Here is a 16,321-nt window from a genome sequence, read left to right as displayed (position 1 = left end):
TACATGCAGAGCAGCTCAGGAATCCCCCCTGCTATGTGGCCCTCAGTCTCATAGAGGAAAAGATTGAAGAGGACAGCACAGGAATTGCAGTGTAAGGGGTGAATGAGCAGCTAACCCGGGAAAGACCAGGGAGCACCAGTTATGATGCTGATGGAGGGAGGAGGAACAAGCTCATGGGATAGAGAGTGAGAGGGGAGTTGCATGCATCCTGTACTGCTGGCCATGTTACCAGTGTGTCAGGGAGGAGGAGAGGCTAACACTGTCCATGGGGAGCGTGTTCAAGCAGAAGGCACGAAGAAGAAGGCAAGATCTAATTTTTTTATTTAAAAATCAAGACTTAAACCAGATGATGCAGTGCTTCTGTGACACTAATTACAGCTCAAATCAGAGGGGTCAAAAAACAGATGAGCTGTCACTATGTTATAAAGTAACACTTGGAGCCCTACAGACCAGAGTCTTTGGGTTTGGAAAAGCATGCTGACAAGGCAGTAAGGAGGGGTTCCCAAAGCACTCAGCACAGCCATGTGATAATAGAGTACAGGCTGGAAGAGCACTGGGGGACATGTACACAGAGAGGGGCCCACAGAGTTTATACATGTCAGGGATGGCCCCACACACCATACAAGTGAGGTAAGATGGGATGCTAGCACTCTGAGGAGCTGCCAGGAGGTGACCAGAAGCTATTTCATCACCTAGAAAGGGTATGGGTTTCCCCAATTTGTCAGTGAGAATGGAAAACAGTGATACAAAGTCAAGCTGTTTTGACAGAAAGCCTTTAAAGAAAATAAATGCTAGTACAGCTATGTTAACACTTTGATATTAATGACTCTGCCAATGCAAAATTGACATAAATGTTAACCAGTGATCTGTGTAGATTTGGACATTCTACTATGAAGGGCAGTGCTGACTATGGCAGCATCTCAGCCTCCAAGTTTCACATTAAAGGAATGCTTCCTCACATCTGAGTTCCTGCCCATGTAGAACTGTGGCTCTGCCCATTACAAGAACCCATGTGCAAACCAATATAATGTGTGTTGGATAAGTTCTGTACAATTTAATTCTACTCTGACAACTTAGACAGCTTTCTTGTGATGTATTAATGATTAATAGTTTATAATTAATTCATAATTAATTGTTCTATTACTTTTCTTAATTTTAAGCAATCATTGTGACAAAATTGCCTAATTGAAATCAGCAATAGAGTCAGATTCAAGATCCTTAAGCAGAATGTTTGGATTAATATGAAAAACCTTCTGAGTTGCCGTACCTAAACATTAGGGAAAGCTGGTTAATTAACATATGTCACTATGGCACTAGCTGAAGTATAAACTGAAGTGGACTGAATCCTATGATCATCGATATGCCCAGGAAGTCTGGTAACTAAGCTTGTCAGCTGTATAAATTATACTGTACAAGATCTCTAACCAAAGCTGGCAGCACATCAGAGAGGAGATGTAAGACTGAGTGAAAAGAAAAAGAAAGATTTGAAATATCTCATAGCTGTCATCTCTGTTTCTCCAGACAGACATTTTTATCCCCAGATCTAACTAAAAACCCTGGGAAAGGAAAAGCATCACCACCACCACAATCTCACTGAAGTCAGGGAAGAGTTACGACCCACCAGCTCACACCAGTGTTTGTTTTGCTACTACAAACACTGGGACTGCCATAAGTGTAACTATTTTTGTTCTCAGTTATTCATCTGCTAAACTTCAAAACCTAGCCTTGTGCTACACAAATAATAGAGAAGTTGTGGTCTGCCATGCCAATTTACAATGATGATGGCAGCAAATAACCCAGGGTAATAAAAGAAAGCAAGTTGGAGTTAAGGAGTTTGTCTCTTCACTGTTTGCCTAAGAGCACTCATACCAGTGAAGTGGTAGAGAAAGTGGATGGAAACACTTTTAAGAAGAAATCTGGGCACAAATTGGGTGATTATTGTTCTCAATTGGATTAAAATGACCGTGAGGTATACAAAGCATTATGGGAAGAAATGTATTAAGCCTTAAGAGTCAGAAAATTCGAAGAATATTTCTAAGGTAAAATTGTCCATTAAATGGGCTTTGAGGCTGGGAAAAAAATTCCTCTTACCTTTGTGAACTAAGAACCTATTTGGAATGAATCAGGAAGGTAGTCTTGATTCATTACAAATGGTTGGGGTTTTTTTTGACAAAGGGTTACCTTTGTCCTTACCTTTATTATTTCAACAATCAATTTTTGCACTGTTTCTGCAGAGGTTCTTGAACAAAACTCAGACCTGCAAGCTGCCCTAAAGTCAATGAAACTAATCCCAACTCACACGCTTGCAGCAAAAATAAGCTGAAATTTAGCTGTGTACTGAACTGCTCTGATAGATTTGATTTTGTACAAAGGGGGTGAGCTCATGCTAATGGAACACATTTCTGCAGCATCTGCTTACAAAAAGCCTTTATTGAAATCTGTACGACAAGTCAGGTAAGTGCAGACCCTTTAAAGAAGGAGTATCTTTAGCTCTGCAAATTTTTAATTATGCTCTTAAAAATAATCTGAAAGACACATTACAATACATTATTAAATGAGTACGTGCTGCAGAGATGAGAGCAACTTCTGTTCACACAAAGCCTTCCACTTTCATTTCTTAACTTACTACATAGCGCACATCAAACTTTAACACTATCACATAGTCTCAGACCAAAGGCTAATTTTTCTGGTTATTCATTCTTTACTAACCATCTGGATAAACAATTACTTCCTTCAGGCCTAATGGTACTTCTTACAGCTCACAGTCACTATTGCTAAGGTTACCACAGTATCATCTGGAGATAAGAGAAAGTACTTTCAGAGATCTCGAGCTATCTCTTTCCTGCAAGCACTCAGATTTTATCTTGGAGAACAGCAGCACCCCCTCCTTCCCTCCTCTCTCCCTCAAATTAGATCAGGTAGCTGGGACCAAAGATGAGACACCCAATTGCCACAGAAGTGCCCTGTCAGTGTGGTATAGGGCACTTCCTTCCTTCTCAGCTTCATTAAGGTTTCACTGAGATTGACAAAAAGCCACAGCACTGGAAAAATCACTGGTTTGCTCCATTTCCATTTAAAATGCAGACAAACCAGCTTGCCTGAAGTGAGAGGCTTTCACAGTTACCCACTAGCTACCCGTGGGAAACGCAGCACTGCTGGCACATTTATTGAGTGCTTTAAACTTACTTCTGCCTTTAAATTAAAGCTGCAGATAAATGTAATGTTTCACACATTGCTTGAGAGAGTAGTGTGGGAATTAGAGACTTAATGTCATTACAACACCGAGTGCCTTTCTCTGCCCCACTTGCAAATACAGATATATAGATGCATTTGACAGTTTATGAGGAGGCTGTGCAAAATTCATTCTGAGGAACTTCATCATGCACTGAATGCTGTTGCCTCTGGAGCTTTTTTAATGTCAGTATCAGATGCTTTTCAAAACTTAATAGATTTAATATGGTCCCCCCTTCCCTGACAAATTTGCATCTCTGAAATTTTGGGTAATTAAATTTCACCTGACATCTTACACTTCACCGATGATGAGTTATGAACTGCAGAATCCAGAGGCATGGATTAAAAAATAATAATAAATGCCTTGAGACCAGCATCAGTATCTGAATGAGATGGTTCCATCATTCTTTTCCTGATGACAAGCAGAATTTTCAGAGAAAAATTGCTAGTGGATAATAAATGTGATGCCTGATGGTCCTACAACACTACATTATAATACCAAGCTCAATTAAGGTCACCTTGATATAAAATTGATATCCCAGGAATGGAGAAAGGAAAGTAAAAGGAGCACTGAATGATGCATAAAACTGGGGAATACAGAAGGGCCGATGAAACTAGGCTTCTTTGAAAATGGAGAGACAATAACTGTAAACAACTACAATGAACCAAAATTAAATGATACTAATCATTTAATTTAACCACTGCCTTCTTACGAACACCCAGCCTAGCACAATGAACAGCAGGAGGATAGCATGTAACCCAAAAGCCACTCCTGCCTCATTCAAAGTTCTCAGCCTTACTAGCCCAGCAGGCACAGGGGCAGCTGTGACCTGGAGCATGAGGGCAACTAAAGTGGCACCGTGGCTGTGCAAGTTTAACCACTGCCTGAGCAGCACATGCAGTTCCCACAAAGTGGAAGAGCAGAAAGAAGGGAAGGTGAAGCTGCCTGGAAAAGGAGACATTACCGGAGAAGCTGACATTGAAGACAGCTCCCTCAAAAACCTCTGCCTCATTTTCCTCTTCTCCAAAATGAGTCCTATATCCCATTTGCATCCTTCTGTGTCATCCCCCTGTGCTAACTCAGAGCTATTTACCACCTAGAGGAACAGAACATAAAATCAGAATTTTGTTTTTCGATTCACTCCCTATTAAGTAATGATTCTAAAGTTACACCAAGGCAAAACAGAAATGCACACACAAAAGCTTCACGTTGTGGAACTTTCTGTTTCCTTTAAAATTTATGATTTTTCTGTAATTCCAGCATTTACTTGATTAGAATGCAGGATGAGAGCAGCTGCAATGTGATACAGTATCATAATCTAAATTAATGAAAAATTAATAGATGAAAATACACAGTTCCACCTGAATGCATAATCTATAACATTAGGCAAACATTTTTGTTTAAAAATAACATTATATATATGCTTGTCCACAGTTTAGGTTATTATTGTCTGATAGATTCTAAAGAACTTCAAGAAAATGTCTGATTTCTCCACAATAGGTTTTTTTCTTCTTTTTTTTTGGGGGGGGGTGGGGGTGGGGGAGGGGGCAAGATATGGTGTCTTGGTGATATCAAATTTATTTCGGATTTTTAAGATTGATGGTAAACAAAATAGATTTTATGTTCAGGGAAGGCAATCCAGAGTGTTTATTCTCTGCGCTTCAAGAGTGGCTAGCTGCTTGTAAGCTTGGATTACTTCTGCATCCCATGCAAGACCTGAAATAAAAACAGGATGTACAAGAACACAGAAAAGGGTTCAGGCTTCGTTATTAAATCCAACAGAGTACCATTAACCTGAAAGAGAGTTGATGAAGCATTTTACACCAGGATGGTTCCTTTGAGATAACATTTCTCACAGGAGGCTCAGTCTTCAGTGTTATCACCTTACTACAAATAAGAAAATGGAATAAAAATACCCTATTGTGTGTGTACACAAAAATTATATATAGCAGCAGAGAGTGAACAGTCCAGAATGGATTACATTCTGCTATAATAGCAACATGGATGAGACAATTTTCGTTTTAGAAGTTCTGGCACGATGAATAAAAAGCTTGAGGATTGTTTTTATAGTTTATTTATGAGCTCTCAATGAAAGGATCTAACACAATATCATTTTTTTTAATATAAAAATCTTAAATTTAATGTTTAAGAAGGATTTTTCCTTCCTGCTGCCTAGGCCAATCTGAGAGAGGAATTTTTTTCCATACCTCTGTCTCAGCAGACTGGTAAGTGAACAGCTGAGCATGACTGCAGGAGTTGCCTGCTGTGTCACACCAAGATTTTTTCCATCAGCTTTTCCCTTTTTGTATTAGCAGGAAAGGCTGCATTCCTCTCTGCAATCCACTTCTGCCCCCAACTAGCATTGCTGTTTTACATTGTGTTAATACAGTTCTGTTTAAGCTGCTGTCATGCGATGTGTCATAGACTTAGCAGTTTGTTCTTTAAAGCTTGTGTCAGATTTTTCACCTCCCTGAGCCTGTGAGTTCCCCAAAGAAGAAAAAGAAGAAAGTGCTGCTTTACTTCTGCTTACAGTGTACCTCCCCGATTTCATTCATGGCTGGCTGGAATATACAGCGTGATGCATGTCTTAGAGAGGAATTTCACTGTGCTCTTGCATGCATATTTTAACTTTTTTTCCCTTTCTCCTTTTGTTACTTCCTAAAATGCAAAGTAAGAGCTGCTAATATGGCAAGTGTATTGTTTCTCTTTTTGTAGGGCAAACAACAGTAAGAACACTAATATTTTACTCTTCGACTTCTCTGCCATTTGAAAATCTCAAGCTGTTCCCTATTTATTCCTCACCACATGGTTTACAGACCTTTGTCCCTGAGAATCTCTCAGTGATTTAGTATATCCAGCCATGCAACCCCTGTGAGACAAGGAAGCATTACAATCATTTCATAAATGTGAAGTTGCACCAGAGAGAGATTACAGGCTAAAACTATGCAAGTGCCTAGGTATGCTCCACAGTGCATGACAAAAGACAGGCTTGTCATGTGGGATACAGAAAAAGGCAAGCAATTTATTACATTTTCAGCTAATTAACCAAGAGAAAATGTTGAGGACATTCACCTCCATAGGTAGGTCCTCTAGCATACATAGTGAAAAAAAAAACCTCTAAAATACTGGTGCTTTCAAGTTTTCACAGTAACTGTAGAGACATTATTGCCATTTAAAAATAGTAAGGTTGTGCTATCTAGTGAAATACAGCTTCTTTTGTTATGTCCCCCCATCTAGAAACAGTGGAGAGAAGAGATGAAACTGTGGTTCTGAGATAAGACACCAAGAAGGAGGCTATTGTTAATAAAACTGGAGCAGACTGAGAATGAAAGAATGTCATTGGCTCGATGCTGCCCTTCAAGTCTGTCTTCCTAGACACCACATAAACGCTATTGCGTGGAGCTTTCCAGGGAAATTAGGTGTGAAATGACCTACTTCTAGTCCCCAGCTGGAATCAAAGCTACAGTAGTCCAACCAAACGTGTGCATGACTTTCAAAAGGGAAACACACAAAACAGTCACTTTACCTTTGATCTCTTAGTCCTAAACCTAAGGGAGACATACAAAATATCTTCAGAGGGTAACTCTGCAGTGCAATTTATAACTCGCTTGGTCACCAGGTATGGAGGATCCAATACAGGTGCTGTTTTTGTGACAAATCATAATCTCTCTCCCCATTAACCTCTTCATGTTTCAGAGTCTGGAAATGAGATTACCTACCCTGCAATGAAAGGATCATCACTTTGTATGTTTCTCCCTGGTAATCTTCCATCTATCCCACAGATACGATATCTGTTCTCTCGGTCAGGCTAATTGATAGGTAACTAATGATTTGCATCTGTCTCAGTTTTTACATAGCTTTGAAGCTTGCTGCTTCTACTTCACGCTGGAAGAAAGGCACATGTGCACAGAAGCTTTTTGATGTCTCTTTTTCCAGCTGTGCTTGGAAATAAGAAAGTTGGTCTAATGAAAAGTAAAAAAAACAACTTCGACAAATCTGACCTTGCCAAGTCTATCAAGACTGCAACAACACTTCTGCAGAGAACTTTGTATCTAGCCTTGTCAAATACAGGTCATATTAAATTAGCATTTAACAAGCATAGTATTGGAGAGACAACTACCAATATAATCAGCACTTCTTCACCTTTTACTACAGACCCAGACTACCGTGGGAATGAGTCTGAGCCTTGCAGTGAGTGGGCACACATAAAAAGAGTATTCTAGGGACCTTACTACATGAGATGTCTACCATATGGTTCTCCATGTGGAAAGCCTGACTGAATGATTGAGGCTTTTTCTGCCAATTCTCTGTTAGCAGGCCTACGTCAAGTCACAAAAAGCCCTGAAGATAGGAACACAGTAAAATTAAGAGCTCAATTAAGAGCTCAGTTAGTACAACTACTGTACCTTTCCTTCTCTTTAATGATATAATTAAATATTTAAAGTGATTAACTCAACCACTTCTTTTTTAATTAAGAGATTACAGTTATTTTGGGGGTACATTTACTGGGAAGATCGAAGATCATAGGGTTAACTAAATTTGCTTACTTTCTACGTAAACTAGACAAAAGGGTCTTATTTGAGTATCTTGTTAGAAGTGGCCAACAATTACCTCTCATATGTCAGTCTTGATGAGAGCAGTATTTCAGTCCTTCCCTCTTCAGGTTGCAGTCCTGTGGCCGTCACCAGCTTGGCATAGCCTGGAAATGCTGTAACTGAGCAGCATGATGGAGACGAAGCAGATGGGCACCTATGCTTTGGGTACTGTGTGTTGGAACCAGCGAGTACTGAGAACTTCCAGCCTTTCTGGGTAATCTGCTCAGTCAAGGATGCTGCTGTATGTCAGGTTACCAATTCTTCATCAGTCTGCATGGGGAGCATGGTTTGGCTCGCTGGGGAAAAGAAAAATAACAGCCCGGGTAGAAACACCCCAGTCTGTTTGGCCAGTATCCAGTATGGAAATCAGAAAAGGCTTGACACATTTCACATGTCATCCAGACCTTTCAAAAGATTAGCCTTCAGAAATGATCCAGAAGTTAAACCAATACTGACCACTAAGATACTTTTCCACACTTTCTGGGCAGAACAACTCTTGACTGAGCTTGCCTTCTGAATCTGGAGGTTGAAATCAAAAAGAGATCAAGGGCTTTGAACTTCTGTGCTCTGTTTGTAATGGTTATTAGGTGCTTGTAAGATGAAGGGGAAATCCATATTCTTGTTGCTGTAGAGGTTTTCTTGGTGTGACCTGGGAAATAGGGCTGCATTTGTTCAGTGGTACAGACTAAATATCACCAGACATAGAACTGCAGGGAAGTTTTAGGCAGCTCATCATACTTTAAGTAATAAATAAAACTTTAGTTGTTAACAGTGCTTACTACACATTTCTATAAGCATAACAAGCGTAACACTTGTTATGCCAAATGCGTCGTCATAACTCTTGAGCTTCAAACTTTAGATTAACAAAGTACTGCAATGAAAATGTCTAAAAGCCACCTCAGGTGTCTGCTGCGCCACTTGACCATGGTATGTCGACAGGTGCAGTGGGAAGGAGAAGCACCTGCCTGAAGCAGTGACTGATGTCAGTGACTCCCTGAAGAGCACAAATCCCTGTCTTTATTGCTCCTGAGAAGCTGCTCACAGCTGCAGGCCAGCCTAGGAGAAAGACTTTAATAGGCGCAGAGCAACTTTCATCAGAAAATAGCCTGTATCACTATGCAGAACAGGCAGAAAAGTGTATCTTAATGCTGAAGAATGATTGTAAAGAAACTCCTATTATTTTTCAACTCAAGAGCACTGTTTTGTCTGAATTTTCCACGGCAAAATATTTGAAGGGTGAGAAAAGCAACTATATGGGACAGCTTCTGCACCAGCTATAAACATGTCCTGGTTTCAGCTGTAACAGTTATTTTTCTTCCTAGTAGCTGGTATAGTGCTGTGTTTTGGCTTTACTCTGAGAATAATGATGACAAGGCTGCATGGTACTTAGTTACGGCTGAGTTTAAATCACAACAAAACACATAAAAGCGAGGTGCCTCCTAAAATGTCCTTAAATTAAATACATTTAATTCCCTACTTGTCCCTACTCAACTAAACATATTTTTCATATAATTCCCAGACCTCCTTTCATTTCTAACCACAGAAATACTTGTGCTGTCTCCAGGCCACTATTAATTTGCAGGACACAAACAGACCATGTCACTGAGCAGTGAGAATGTTAATAAAGCAATGGAGCAAGGAATTTTCTTTTTTGAGCTTCCATCACCACAGGCAAAAAAAATTAACTGTATTCTAAGTAACTTTTTGGAGAAGATATTGTAACAATTTACACATCACTATAGAGGAAAGGGAGTCAAAACCCTCTGTGAAAATTACTGACTTGTAACTGATAAACCTGAAAGACATTATTTACTGTAATTTTATGTTCATTGTATGAACATTTTTAGTTTGCAGGAGAGATATAAAGCTGTCATTTACTCACCTCTCTTTCAGTTGGTAGTAAGAGGATTATTTAGGATAAGGTAATTTTGGAAATAATACTTGATAACTGCTTAGACATCGAATAAGAAAGATAGCAGTTTAGCACACACAAGTCTGCACAAGCTGCTACTCAAGCAGCTTAAATCATCTTAGCTTTACTTAGATGGCTAAGAAATTAGACAACAGGAAAAAACAGCAACAGGTGGATTTGTGAGACAGAGACCTTTCCACAGGCAAAAATCAGACAAATGAGACTGCTCACAAAGTAGCCTATACTTGCAAGTCTAAAAAATTTGGATTAAAATAAAATGGTAACATCTTCTATGATTCTATTCTATGATTACCAGATGAGATTAAGATTACTGTCTCATTATAAAAGACAGTAAAATCAAGATGCAGCACCAGGATGCTGTTCCCTAGTGCTGAGTATGCGTCCATGCAAGGATTTCTATCTGCAGTCTCTAAAAGCTCCTTTAAACACAGATTAAATACAGATTTTCTGCCCTAATAAGTAAACTGCACATTAAAGGTATGCAAAATAATCTTAACTATTGTATTTTAAAAAATAATCTTATCTGTTTTCATTATTATTTATATGTGCACCAACTGCATATGTTATGTATTAATGCATCATATGGATTTTCTGTGTCATATCTGAATTGCTTTTCTTAAATTACTCATGTTATAGACTGTAATTTTTCAAGTAAAACTATTTCTTGTTTATTGTTGTGGGAATCTGGTCTCTTTGGGTTCATTTCTACTTCCTTATTTCCCATCTAGTATCTAGTAATCTACAGAGAGCTACAGATTTGTGGCCCTGGATTAATAAATTGTATTTCTAGATAAATCCTATTCATAACACCTATGCTAAATCACTCAAAACTAAATCTAAGAATGGAAAGTGCCTTGACCTGTTCCCTTCACCAACGGTCCAGGCTCCAAGACTCCCTAAATGTTCAGTGTTTAGAAGACAGAATACTTGATTTTCAACAGTGACAGGAGAAAGACGTCTCTCTAAACAGTGTTATGAAGCCCCTACCCACCCAACATAATAATTTATCTTCCTTTTAAATGTCAACTTCTTTTCATCCTGACACATGGAGCACTGAAGTTTCCAAAGGAGAAAAAAAAATATATATAGTTATTAGAAATACAGCTACTGGCCCTAACGTCATTCTCAAAGAGAGATGGGGAGGGGAGAAAAAAATCCTATAGCAGATCTCAGCAGAAAAGCTTAAAATTTGGTAAGTTTATTAGGCACCAAAAATATCCTGAGATAAAATGAAATGACAAATTCAACTGTGGAAGGGAATATCAACTCTCCTTTTAACCATGTTTCCGCCCTAACCCTCAGCTAGGGAGTGCCCTTGCCAGGCTCTTCAGAAAAAAATCTCAAGCAGCATGTTTGACTAATTAAGGTTACATTACAGCACCACCTATCACAAAAGCATTGTGCTCTTTTGTTTGTAGAACATCTTATCTTCACGAACACTCTGGCTGGCAGAAGTGCCTTGAGAGTATGTGGGACAGAGAGATACTAATTTCAGAAACAAGAGCATGCTAGAAACTTGCTAGCATCGGTGTCAGGTAACTTGTGGTTATAAAGTGGCTCAAAATGAGGATTCAGTTGTGTAAGAGGTTGGCATATATAAAATTGATAACACAGACTCATAGATTTTAGGGCTGGAAAGGACTCTTCTGATATTATTTAGTTCAGCCTGCCGTGTACCACAGTTCTCTCTGTAGTAGGACCTATAATTTGTGCTTAGCTAGAATGTATCTTACAGGAAGACATTCTGTGTTGATCTGAGGACGCCAAGAGATAAAAAATCCAGCTCTTCTCAAGAAAGTTTGTTCCAAAGATTAATAATCCCCAGCATTAAAAAAAAAAATGTGATCCATATCACAAATTTAAATTTGTCTCATTATCTTCCAGCCACAAGTTTACATCATACCTTGTGCCAAATATGTTTAAAAGCTTCTTAGAGCACAATAATATTCTTGAAGATTGTTATTCCCAATAATCAGGCTTTAAAAACAAATAAACAAACCCCACCACCACTTTACAGATCCAGACAGCTGTCTCTTGCTCTAAGATATCTTTTTTAAATGAACTTCATCATTTATGATTGCATGTTTATAATCCTTTGAAACTGTGGATACTAGAACTGTATCTGACATCCTGGTCACAGAACCGTAAATAAATCCATACCTATTTGCTAAATGATCTCTTATCCTACAGACCGTGTTTACACACGAAAGAGCCCATCAACCCTTTTTGCTATCATGACACGCAGATTTCTCAAGCAGCTGCATGCCTACACTGCACACTTTTCCAGCAGATAGTACTTTGGACTGTATCTAGCCTGGTCTCTCCAACGAGGTGCTCCACAACACAAAATAAAGGATAAGGGGATGATAGGGAAACAGGTTTCAAAAGCACATTCCTCATCTGAACTAAGGTATCAACACAGGTACTCTATGAATCCTAGGTGCATTCAAAGTCACTGCTTTCATGGACCTGTATTTGGTTCCAGTAAAATACCCAGTCACAAATTCACATTAGCCACCTGCTTTTTTTAATTATTTTCCATCATTTTTTGTCTTTCATGAGTTTTATCAGAAAACACTTTGCAATTCTTTTTTTTTAATTATTGATGCAAATCATGCATGACATCAAGCTGACTACTAATTCTGTCTATAGGACCATGCTTTTAATATTCCCAAGAAAGGAGAACATAAAACATGTTGTACTTCAATTGCAACACCTTTTATGCTTTGTGACCATGACCACTCACAGAAGGCTGCTGCAGCTTACTCAGTCTGCCTGGCTCCATCCAACAGGCTCCTAACACAGCCTTGAGGGGTATCACATAAGACCAACCTGGCATGACAGAAAAGAAGAGGTGGCAGGATCATCAGGGAGTTAATTATAGTCATGCTAATGTAAGGAAACACTGAGTTGCCGAAAGACAGAACCATCATATTTCAGCTGGCAGTGGTCCCTAAGGAGAAATGGCAGACCTCTGCTTTGGCCTTTTTTCCCCCGGCTGCTCACATAAAATGGCAAGGATAGAGAGTGACAGAAGAACCCACACAGCTGAGGAACAGATGTTGTAAAAAATGTTTTCACTGTTGAATAAAACTCAGTAAGGCAAAAAAGTTATCATCCTTACTTCACATTTGCATTATGAAGGAGCTTTAAAGGAACAGATAATGTATTCGGATAAGCAAACACATTCTCTCAAAGAATGAAAGAATGGCTAATTTGCCTTCACACCTTATGAAACACCAGATTTCTATCAGGGATTCCAAGTTCTTTGAAAAATAAAGGTAAGAGTGTCCTGTCTAAATTAATTCTACAGATATTTACAGGTTTGACCTCAACCCATGAATATCTGGTGGTATGTATGTCCCTTGAGGCCTGTAGTTAGTGAACTACTCCATCCCTCCTGAAAGATTCAACCCACATGCCTTTCCAGGCATCAGAATCAAAGACATTTATGGCACAGAGCCCAGCTGCCAGGCTCCATTGGCAGGAATAAATGGCTGTGATCAGCCGTGTGACGAGGACAACTTAAAGGGGCACAAGGCAGGAGGAAATGCGTGCAAACTGCTGCTCAGTAAAAGGATTTGTTACAATGCAGCAGCAGCAGCAGGGTGAAACATTGACAGACAAAATAGAAATTCAAAGGAAGGAGTTGCATGAATTTCGCTGGTACCAGAATGCTTTCCTACACCAGAAGCAGGCAAGCATCTTCCTTAAAAAGATTAAGATTCAGCGCAGACTCAAAACCCACCAAAAACTTCTGGGATCACTTGGTTCCTTCCTGCACTTATTCAATGTACAGCAGATACTAATTTATTTTAAATATCATTCTCAATCTTTTCACAAAGATAATTTTGTCTTTCATGGGGCCACCTTGCTAAGATACATCACTCATCAAAGAAGAATTTTTAAGGAAATGGCACGTAGAGAAGACAGAAAACAACTGACACTGGGAGTTTAAAAGCTATGAAAAAGGCAGTACCTTCTAAAACTGCTTCTCACCTTAGCAGCAGCCAAGGAAACAATTTGAGGTTCAGATTAGTTCCTTCCACTGCCTCTGCTGGGGAGGAAAAGTAAGGGCTCCAAATATTTTGCATAGTGAAACAGCATGCATATGTTATGGCCCAAGACTAGGACCTTAAGCTAAAATAGCTCTTAGCTGACCATTGTGACAGTGGATTATCAAAATCTATTGGTCAAATTCTCTGTCAGATGTGGGCTATAAAAATCAGTTATCATGGTAAGCACTCATATTTAGAAATGATCTGCAAAATAAATATATTTGCTATGGCCAGATTTTTCTGTAATTCCACTTTATTTAAAATTAAACTTAGTTCAATTCTTTACAAGTGCATTCTGAAAACAGGCAGGAAGATTACCCATAAACCACAAAGAAAGATGGCACACACACTTTTTGTTTGCAAAGCCTCCTGTATAACAGGGCATGTGCACATAAAACAGTGTTCTTCTTTCATCCCTCCTCTTTGGTAGCTCTGTTTCACATCTTCATGGTGCCTATAGCTTGTGAATTACTGCTTTTCCTTTATTTAAAATAATAAAGTTGGGTTATCAGGTAAAAGCAGATGCTGAAACTAGATTCTCTAATTATCCCATAAAATGGATCCATACATATTTATGACTTTATCAGGTAATAACAGGTACTGAATATTCATCCCCCCAGCCACAATGGCTACACATTACAAATTTATGACTGCATGGTATCTACTGTGCAGCCACCTTCCAACAGTCTCAAATGGACAAATCTCACTTATCTCTCCTGGGGTTGTGATGTTTGTTTTGTTTTCACTACCTCCAGCTTGTGTAACCACAACTGACCATGCCATTGTGATGCCCTCTGAAAACACATACGTATTAATACCCACCAAATTTCAGGGTTTGCTGCCAAGGACCTGTCTGTGTCAGGAGGTTAATAAACACACTAACTCAAAGTATTAAACAGGCAAATGATGGTTCCAAATCAAATGGAGATACTTTCCAAATTATCTTGAGATATAGCACTTTAAGCATCTCATGAATTCCCCATGATGATGGCCTGAGATTAAATCCTCATAGCACACTATGAAATCCAAAGCTTTCTGCCCCTGGATATGTATAGGATTATTTATGTTTCAGTAAATGTAAAAATAGTTTTGTCCTTCCTTACTGAAAGGAGAAACCTCACAATATGAAACATTATACAGGTGTGTAAGCCAACACTTTATAAACAACTGGAAGTATGCTATGCACATACATTCTTGCTTTATCATAATCATAGAGTACAGCACATGCAATACGCAACAGTTGAAGTTTCTATTACCATGATCTCACATAGCACACTGCCCTTGCTAACACACGACATATATGAGGTCACTGAAAAAAAAGATCCCAAAATTCCAAGTCAGGAAATTGCTTACATAGCAGGCTGATGGGACAAAGACGACAGAAAGCATTTAGGTAAAGTATTTGACATTTGACATCCTGCTCTTGACACCTTCACAGTCTCACTACCTCTCAACCCAAACCGATACCAAGGGTCTTCTGACGATTTCAGCCCTCTATCACAAATGGATGAATTGTTCTGAGTGTAGTGACTCTATTAAAGCCTAGATTGCTATGTCTTTGTGCCCTTTGATCCTTTATTGCTTGCTTTTCGCTTCCTTTTTTTTTTCCCCTCGACCCCCTCATGTCACTTCAGTGAGGACGAATGGGCACATTCTACAGCTGGGAGCTTTAAATCTGCTGAGTAGCTGACATATCTGTGCCGATTAGCCAGCTGGCTACCACCAAACAACAGCCAAGCTTTGTGTGCCTTACTTTTGTTCCAGTGCTTCTGTTTCCATTTGTTACCAGTAGCTTCAGTTTTACCAGGCTGAAATTCTCTTAAAAGTGAAATTGTCTGTGTTTCTGTTTTGATGTTGCACCTGCACAGCTCCACCTGAAGGTACAGGAGCTGGGCTTTCAGCTTCCCCAAAACATTTAGCACTTCTTAAACTGTTCAGCCACAATTTTGATGTATCCTTATGACTGAATTGTTTCAGAAATGTAAAATGGGAAAATGTATCACTTCACAAGATGTTGGGTAAATAAATTCTTTGTGTGCGTGTGTGTGTGAAGAAGACAGTCTAGCGACGGAAGAAGTAAGAAATACCTGGTTTTGTCTTCAAAATATAGTTTGAACAAGTCTAATAAATCAGCAAAGAGCATTCACAGAACTATGAGATAAAAAGAAAGTTGGGGCTGTTCAGCCTGGAGAAGAGAAGGCTGCGTGGAGACCTCCTAGCAGCCTTCCAGTATCTGAAGGGGGCCTACAAGGATGCTGGGGAAGGACTCTTCATTAGGGACTGTAGTGATAGGACAAGGTGTAATGGGTTAAAACTTAAACAGGGGAGGTTTAGATTGGATATAAGGAAGAAGTTCTTTACTGTAAGGGTGGTGAGGCATTGGAATGGGTTGCCCAGGGGAGCTGTGAATGCTCCATCACTGGCGGTGCTCAAGCCCAGGTTGGACAGAGCCTTGGGTGACATGGTTTAGTGTGAGGTGTCCCTGCCCATGGCAAGGGGATTA

This window comes from Pezoporus flaviventris, unplaced genomic scaffold (assembly GCF_033815535.1).
Source record: "Pezoporus flaviventris isolate CSIRO_AGI_PZ_B2104156 unplaced genomic scaffold, CSIRO_AGI_Pfla_v1 ptg000002l, whole genome shotgun sequence".
NCBI classification, from domain to species: Eukaryota; Metazoa; Chordata; class Aves; order Psittaciformes; family Psittacidae; genus Pezoporus; species Pezoporus flaviventris.
The sequence above is the reverse complement of the archived record's forward strand: the minus strand, read 5'-3'. Positions refer to the sequence as shown.